The sequence below is a fragment of the Protopterus annectens genome, chromosome 13.part0 (genome assembly GCF_019279795.1).
Source record: "Protopterus annectens isolate FY-2018-M chromosome 13.part0, PAN1.0, whole genome shotgun sequence".
Taxonomy (NCBI): Eukaryota; Metazoa; Chordata; order Ceratodontiformes; family Protopteridae; genus Protopterus; species Protopterus annectens.
The window spans coordinates 859,692,841-859,702,737 of record NC_056747.1 but is presented as its reverse complement, the minus strand read 5'-3'; positions in this window follow the sequence as shown (position 1 = coordinate 859,702,737).

Below are 9,897 nucleotides of genomic sequence, written 5' to 3'. Positions count from 1 at the left end.
CATCTTCCATTACCCCCAGGATAAGCAGGTTGACATTAGCTACTCAAACTCTTCCTCTCACCAACTAGTCTCTCAGAAGTCTGTGCTGCTACATTAACACAGGTGTCTGGGCCATAACCAGGGCTTTATCCCTCTGTGCTACAGGACCAGGCTGCACTACTACATTTTGTGTCTACCGTGTGACTTAATGGCTGGATACCTTCTAATATTTATTATTAGTTTTTATTCTGCCTATTCTTTCTCAGTAGCTGTAGGCCTCAGTCTTGAACTGGCTAGATATGCTGATTGTTTATATTTTATTTCTTGTACTTGCTTTATGGATTTTGGCTTCACCTTTTCATTTTTTACTGCTGGTTCAGTTAGTAGTTGAAAATGGCCTAGCACGAATCAGTTCACCTCGCTGAGTAGCAAATGTTAAATAAATAAATAAAACACTTCTTCTTACCTTCCCCCTGCAATTCTTCTCCAGCACTACCTCAATCTGGCAGCCACCCTTTTTCCCTTTGTAGTTCATAGGGCACATCACTGGCTCAACAACATAACCCCATAATGAGGGCTAAAGTGCTGTACTTCCACTCTGTCTGCATAAAAGTTTTCCCTTGTACATACCAGCTGTATTACTCACACACTGCCAACTTCCCAGTATTTACAAGTTCATCCCCAACAAGCCTGTTGCTAACATACATGTTTGATATGGCTACCTCTTCCATGACCCATGATTACTACAAGTCCCTCCTCCATAAGTCCTAAACTGTACAGCTTTTCCAGTATAACGCAATGCACATCTCTGTTCTGTGGGTTTAAACCTCATATAATCCAGCATCACCTCAACCACAATGTTTTTCCTTTAATAAAAAGAGATCTGGCCATTTTTATCAATTTATGACTTATGTTTGGTGCATTTGTTTGCCACATATTTCTTTCCTCCAGATTCCTGTACCAGTGGTTTTAGTGTGGTAACATGATAAAGGAGGCTGGGCTAACCTGCAGAAATTTTCAGTCATTGCTTCTCTGACACTTGGACAACTATCAGCCTTCTCTCTAAAATGTCATACAAATTCTACTTTGTTTCCCCTACCTCCACAGGAGACTTCATAGTGTGCGCAAAAATTATGGAAAAGAAGTCAAGATAACATATCACTTAATACTTGTGGGCAGTAAGAAGAGCAGCAACAATGACCTTAAGTAAAGCAAGCTAGGAATACAGCTAATGTGTGCAAAGATCTCTCAACCCTGAGAAATGAAGCAGCTTTTACTCTCAGTGCCATCTTAATTGGCATATCTACAAAATTTTGCCCACTTCCTGTTTAGCAAATAACAAAGATAAAATGCCAATAGTATGAGGGTTAAAGTGCTACATCAATACTCTGATAGTTTGAATTGAGTTTACAGTGTGCCACACATCTTCTTGCACATCAGATCTTATAATCTAGATTTCTTTGTGGTGGCTAGCATGTGGCCAGAGATCTAACTGTTTGTCCTTAGTTATATAATATGATGTAGGCAATAAAGACCATGGGGGAATTTAGAAAGGCTTACTGTGATGCATAAGCCTTGTCTTAGAAGGTTTTCACACTGAGGTAGGCCTTTTAAATTTACAGACAGGCTTACCACTGTGGTTGTCCCCTCAAGGGACTGTGGTGTGGACAGTGGTCTTGCTGGGAAAGCTACATGCTAATGTGACAGGCCAGGCCAGGGGAGTGGCTAGTGCTGATTAGCCACATGCTCTTCCCAAAAATGTCTGGAGTTCCTGGTTCAGAATCAGTCGAGTGAGCAAAATTTTACTCTAGAAAGAAAAGTGATTGGTTTTTCACTTACACCCTTGGAAGACTTGCATGAGGCTCGCTGCATTAAGAGTCAAAAAGATAACCAATGACTTTACCCATCCTGCAAATGGCATGTTCTCCCACCTATCCTTGGGTAGAAGATACAGAAGCATGCACTACGAGACTTCCAGGCTAAAGTACAGTTTTTCCCCTTATCCATTAGACTGTTAAACTCTGCCGAAAGGTGAACTAGAAGAAAGACAACTCCTTCCCACCCCACCCCCCCCCCCCAATCACCTAGAAATGTCTACATCTGCCTGATCAGGAATAGTAATTTCACTAACTTTACACAGTTCATACAAGTGCAATATAGATGGTCAATGTCCATACTAAATGTGTAATTCTAATGGTCTGTTCTTACCTCTACCCTGATAAGAGAAATCCAAAAGAGTGCAATATATACTGTGCAATATCTATATGCTGTTGTTCTATTTATATTTTTATGGCTTGCTTATTTTGTGATGTCAAATTACTTTTTACTAAAATAATTTTCTGTATGTATGTTTTTGTACTGGAAATGAAGAAATGCAATTTCGTTCCACTACACTGTGGTGTAGATTGAATGACAATAAAGTTTACTTTGACTTTGAAAAGTGAATGTCATCAAAAGATGGCATTCACCCATTCACTCTTGTGGGGGCACTTACGGTGCAGTTAATTACAACAGAGCTGTTAAGATGGGGTGTGTCAATGTGTGCATATGTGTGGTCGTGTGTATGCGTGCATGTTTGTAATGGCAGTAATGAGACTAAATGAATATATCTGTGGTGTGTGCACGCGGGCAAGTGTGAATATTTGTTTGTGTCTACCTGCTTGGGTGGTCACATTGTGGTGATTAGATAGGGAATGATGATGTGTGTGTGTGTGTGTGTGTGTGTGTGTGTGTGTGTGTGTGTGTGTGTGTGTGTGTGTGTGTGTGTGTGTGTGTGTGTGTGTGTGTGTGTCTGTGTGTCTGTGTGTGTGTGTGTGTGTGTGTGTGTGTGTGTGTGTGTGTGTGCGTGCGTGTGCGTGCGTGTGCGTGTGTGCGGTTACCTTTGCTAACACAATACATGGGTTACTAGGAAGAGCACTAATGCGGTGAGATCTGACAATTCTTTAATTCAATCACCTGTTGTTGCAGTGTTTTTCATTGAGGGTTTACCATGTCTCTAAATTATAAATACTGTTCTACCTTTGTTAGTTAGTGTGCGTGGAGAAACATTCTTTGAATCCTAGGGCGTGTACATCCATTAAGAGCTGAGCTAAGCATAAGCATGTGTAACACAGCCATGCTTGAATGCTTTCAAAATTTGCTTAATATGTGTTTAGCACTGACACTTCAGAGGCAAAGCAAAAAATAATTTTAGGATGGCAAAGCCTACTAGGCATGGCTACCAATATTCAGGAGTGAACTGTAATGTTTGAGCTTGTTAAATGATTTGTGTGGCCTCAGAGTTTGGGGCTGGAGACTGAGAGACAGATTTAACAGCACAAGCTGTATTGGGAAATGAAAAGTTTCATAATTCTTACAGTGACATCAGAAAGTACTGTTTTCAGGAGTCTTTTTTCTAACTTACGAATATATAATATGAAATACAACCCAATTAAACAGATGTACAACTTGATACAAAGAATATTACTACACAGTATACTCTTTGATGGGATTATATACAGATGTCATATCAGTAGTTCTTCTGGTATCTTGGGCTTATTTAGATTAAGTTAATGTTATTTAATTTTTGAACAACCAAATTATAGAATTTGAAAATAAAGATGGGCTGCAACAACTAGGGGCAGAGATGTAGTTGATTATTCATGTGCCTGGTGTGACCAGTGATCTGTCATCGCCACACCCCCAACTTTAAGTTGATGAGCAAAAAAAGAAAAAAAACAGCTTCTGTAGTTTATACCACACATGAAGTGCTATACTGCTTCACTTCTGATCGCAAATGTAATATTGGCATTTCTGAATAACAGCAATGACTGAGGACCAGTCTGGCTCATTCCTCCTTTGCACCTGTGGCAGCCTGTTTGCCCACCATAGCTACAAGTCTGACTAGGGGGCTCAATATCCTTAATCTAGTCCTCATAAATGTGACCAGTTCTTGCATATTTCAGTATGTATCATCCTGTCTTGTTTAATTAGAACATAAATTTGACCTTTTCCCTTTAAAACTGGGTGGTACTTCCCCTGTAAATATCTCTGTGTTTAGGGACTTCTCAAAAGTAAAACGTCTTCAGTTACTTGATGAGTTAAATAAATTCTTCTATAATCCTCATCTAATGGATCCCATAACTAAAGCTGCCAACTCATTACACTCCCAAAACATGTTTCCAGTTACCTATTTCTTCCCCATCATACCACCACCATTTGCCATCAGTCTGAGGAAAAATTCTTTGCAGTCTGCTTGGGTGTAAAACAACTATGCAAACACCTTGAGGCAAAAATCCTAAACCTTCTAGACTATATTGCATACTTGGGAGCAATACATATGTCCTCAAATTGTTCCCTTGTAAATTGCATAACCGATTACTTTTCCCAATATTTTCTAACTTCCCTTGATTGATTCCTATAATTACAGTGCAATGTTTTATGTGCCCTACTAATTATCCCTTGTTTAACAGCATCTTTTGTTCTAGAGTCAGCTCAAAACTCTACCTGAGCAGGTCTTTCAATAAAGATTCCCCTATCCCTTTCTCTTTGCCTATACTCTGATATCAGTCCCTGATACTGAAGGCAGTCTCTAGTCTAGCCTAAAGTCCAAATGCCTTCTTGGCTTCTTCCCATTACCTTTCCCTTTCTAGGTCTTTGCTTCAAATACCTTGGTTCCTTTACCAATTTTCTCCAGTAAATTCTAGCTCACTCTTGCCAGTTTTCTGTACCCCTAATTGCAGTCATCCATATCAACAAAATCTCCTTTCTCCATTCTTATGTTGACTTAGTTCTTAGAATACTTTCTGCTACTTTATAAATATAATATCCTTTATGGCTGTTGTTATCTATTTGTGTCTCTGATTTTAGAGAGCAACTAATTTGTATTTCATGAACACTGGTTTCGTCAAACAGCAGGGATGGCAATGCCAGTCAGTATGTTCCCAAGTTCTGTCAATATTTCTGGGGCCCAATGGGAGGAAGTGTATGTATATACTAGAATATAATCCCAGTCTGGTGATGTATCTGCATTATATAGATGATATATTTTTCACCCCTAGAGGTACTGCAGATATGTTTCTTGAGTTGACTTCTTAAAATATCTGAATAATACTTCTTACTTGCACATTATGCGGGATTTTCAGATACACGCATAGCATTCCTAGATAACGAGATTTATAAAGTGTCATCGTCTGAGGATATCAGTATATGTTTGTACCTCAGATCATACTCAGTTAATACAGTTATATGAAGATGAACTCAGTAAAAAGCTAAGATACAAGAATTTGTAGGTAACATTATACCACTAAGTGATATGTTTGTCGTTAGAGATTATATGGCTGATAAATTTAATTCAGTGGTCAGTGATGTTGTCACCAAGAGGTTTGCCAGATATCCACCCATTCTTTATAATACTTTTTTACCCCAAGCACGGGAAAATAGAAGACTGAAGTCTAGTATTACCTGTCTGGGGGTGCAATTTAGTATAGATACTCTGAATATTAAAAAGATAGTTGAAAACATTCAGATATCCTTGGAACAAATGAACCGGTCAAACGTGGTGGGTGAAAAAAAACACAGCTTTGAACTGATAATCTTGCAGTCCCTCCTCGAAAGAGGTAGAGACACTAGAACAAATGTTGGGTTCAGACTAGTAAACCAGAAGTTACTTGCCTTTATGGTTTTTGTAAAACATATACATTTGCCTCGGATAGTTCCTTTTACATACAAATGAAAGGAAAAAAGTATATCTTAATGATAAACAAATAATATATATGTTAACAATAATTAATAAATGATATACTTGTTAAAGTGAAAGAGGGGCTCATGTGCGTATTGAACCACTTATATAGGCACTCTTAAGGTTCACCCAGATTAAAAAAAAAAACATTTTTATGTATTTGGAAAGTGTTGTTGTTTTAGACATGGGCAGCAATATTGAGACAAAACTGGATAATAGATAACCGAGCTTAGCAGGGACAGGTTTGGTTCGTACTTGGATGGAAGAATGCCGTGAATGCCAAGTTCTGATTTTAAGCTTTTTATAACATGGTTTATATTAGTGTAAGTAAATATGCAGATACAAATATGATTTTAACATTGTTGTTTTAAAATTGACAGTTTTAATGGTGGTTTTATGTCCTGTGACACTGGATGGCTAGTTAGTGTACATGTGAACGGTTCATTTATTGTCTGAAGAAATTCCAAGTAATTCTTAAAGTACAAAAGTGATCATCATTTTGTGTTGTAATAAACAATTTGCAGTACTATCCAGTGTCAGCATCACATTTTTTTTTATTTTTATATATGGATACTTATTTATTAATTTATCCTTTGTTGATCAGGCTGGTCCCTCTAGTCTAGTGGCCTCTTTTTGGGGGAGATTAAAGGTGATATTTTTATGGGCGAGTGGAAATTTCCCTGTCTTTTCAATAAATGCTGTGGGATCTTTTACATCCTCCTGGTTTGCCACCAACTCAGACAGAACAGGCCATGGTTTAATGTCACTGCTGAAGGATGGCAAACGCATGAGTGCAGCACCCAAATTCTGCACACTGCAGTGTCAGTAACTGAATACGAATCCGGACACATGGGTTGGGAAGAGAATCCACAAGCTTCAGATCTTCTACACCAAAAGTAGGATATGTATGAACACACACACACACACACACACACACACACACACACACACACACACTACACAAATATATCTATAGCTATTGATATGTATGCATGTATCTATCTATCTATCTATCTATCTATCTATCTATCTATCTATCTATCTATCTATCTATCTATCTATCTGTCTATCGCTCTGGACTAAATTTTGCAAAACACCTGACAATGAGAAATGTGAACAGTTAACAGCAACTTCTGACTGTTGGGAATTTGTTAAATTCTAGTCACGCAGATGTGTGTGTGTTTGTGTGCACGCATATGTGTGTGTGTGTGTGTGTGTGTGTGTGTGTGTGTGTGTGTGTGTGTGTGTGTGTGTGTGTGTGTGTGTACAACACTACCAGTAGACAAAAGGGCACACCCATATGCACTAGTACATATGCACTAGTCCTTATTCTGTCAAATCCTTCTGTATATTCAAAGGTTTCAACATTAACAAACAAATCCCACACTTCCCTTACCCAAACAAATTTGATCTCACTTCCTTCAACATCTCTCTCTCTCACTCTCTCACTATATATAAATGTATATGTACCTAACCAAGAGGATTACTGGCCTCAAACAGTTGCCCTATGCAGCACGATTGAAAAAGCTAAGACTGTTCTCTGTTGCATAATGCTTTCTCAGAGGCGATCTCTGTCTAACGTACAGAGCCATGTCCAACCCAGAATTGTTGAAAATGCTCCATCTTAGCAAAACCAAATCTACTCGAGCTACACGCTCAAGGGATATAAACCTCAACACAACAATGAATAGAACATGCTGGAGGGATAGATTCCCTTCGCAGAGACTTCCCTTACTATGGAACAGGGTCCCGATCTAAATAAGACAGAGCCCCTCACTATCACTCTTCAAGAGGAACCTTAATGAGTGGATGGGTAACAGAAAGTTCACACCGGGGATCACACCAACAGCACTACTAGATAGGGGCCAAGGGTACTAGCTGCTAGTACAAGGGTCTAGGGAACTACTAAAGGGGCGGTGAATACCGCACAACGTGGCTGGGCTAATATATGCCTTCGGGCAGATAGCCCAGTACCAACCTATGAACCTATGAACCTATGTAACCAAGAAGTAAGAAGATCCCTGACCCCAGATATAGGTGGAGGAACAACCAGCCCTGCTCTTGGACTGAAAGATCAGATTGCAAAGCTTGAAGAAGATGTAAACAGAAGCACAAGTCACAACCTCACAGATGCCCTGGGCTGATACATTTATGAAAAAGGCTACAGTTGTGGCAACTACCCTTGACAACCTGACTAGTTGATGTCTTACTATTCTGGTGAAAGGTGAAGGTGATGCAGTTCGCAAGTACTTTCATGACCATTTGTTTGGATGATACTTTATACGCTTTTCCTGTCATGTAAGCAACAAACAGCTAATTTAGGGAGCCTAATGTCTTTAGTCCTTTCAGTATAATACCTGCTATGTCTCTGAGCATCATTGGTGTGGAGAATTCTTTCTTCTTAGTTCTGTGAACTGTGATAAAAGTCAAAGATAAACAGACTGAGAGTTCGGACACAAATGAATGAGAGCTCCGAGATGATAGTTTATTTGAAGAGAGGTCTGAAACCATCTCAGCATAAAGGAGGGGTTGCTCTTCAATGCCACTGTCCTTACACAGAGGCACCATATTAAGTCATAAAGTTCAGAAGTTTTCCTTTACAAAGCTGATAGCTACTAAACAGAGGGTCTTCCAGAATAGGGACTTTATAGAACTGATAGATTCAAAAGGAGGTAGTGTGAGCTTTTCCGTCATAAAATTTATTTCCCAGGAGCAGGACTAGGTCTCACAAGAAGCTCTGGTATAGGATACTTAGTAGCAAAGTTAAAAGAAATTGGGGAGCTAGAGGAAGGCACACTGAAACTGTGGAAAAAGTATTCGCATAATCAAAAAGCTCAAAAAGCAAATGCAGTGCCACAGAAATGACAGACACAGCCAGATCCAGATGTTTTTTGATGCTCCACGCTGACAGTCTTGCCCATTTGGCTTGGAATGATTGCTGCTATCAGGATTTTTTGCCATTTTGCAATATATAGAAAACCTCTGGTGAAAACAGGAGATGTTGTGTTGCTATTCTGAAATATTCCATGCTTTCTTTCAGAGAAATTTGAGGCTGGGGTGTATCAAGGACCCCCCCTTGTTGGGCCTACAGCATGCAGTAAGATGGCTCATAGGTTCATAGGAGATTACTAGGATAATGGTTTAAGAGCCCTTGCAAGCCTAGCCAATATAACCCAATTTTAGCCAATATAAGGCTCCTAGGGGCAAGAGGATGGCATGGCTTTGGGCCTATGCCTTGTGTATCTTACAGGCTGCCCCATCCGTAAGGTACATAGGCACAACCCCAGGAGTGAATTTTTGATTCCCATCCATTGATCCAAACTGTGTCTGAAGAGGGCCAGGGAAGGGCTCTGCTTAATGTGAATAGGAAGCCTGTTCCAAAGAAGGGGTGATCTCTGAATCCCATATCAGTCTCTCCAGCATATTTTGTTTGAGTCACTGACTAAGTTTAGATCCCTAAATTGTGTGACCCTCATGCCATTTGACTTGCGGATGTGTAGCAGTTCGATCAGGGCTGGATTTGAGAGTGCCTTGTAGGTCAGGCATTGGTCACCCTTTAGTAGTCAGTAGGAGACGAGTAAAGGGATAAGGCTTTTAGTCTATCTAGGACATGTTGTTTACACACTGTATTTTCTTTGTAAGGAACCTCTGAGGTTGCTCCAGCTGCTGTAAGTGCCTAGTCAAGTACATGCCAAATTGTGCATTGTACTCAATTATTGGTCTAATGAGGGCTGAATACAGTGGCACTATAATTTACATGGACCTGGATGCCATACCTTTACTTATAAGTTTTGCCACAGAGAAGGACTTCCTCACCACTATGGACACATGGCAGTCAAAGTTCAGGATACTATCTGTATACCTAGATGTCTTATTTCTGAGTCAACCCGTAGGGGTGTGCTATTGATATTGTAATTTGCAGGGGTATTTGACTTCCCAAAGGGTATGATAATGCATTTTTTCACATTTTGTTTTAGGCCATGGTTGTAGCACCAATCATTTGTCTGATCTATACCCTCCTGAAAGATATCTACATCATTGGGGGATTCATTGATTGCCCCCAGCTTGCAGTCATCAACAAACTTTGTCACCCATAGGCCTTCCACATTAGCCTTGACTTCAGAGAAGTATATTCTGAAGAAGAGTGGTCCCAGCACTGAGCCCTGTGGCACACCACTAATAACTGTTCTCTTGCTGGA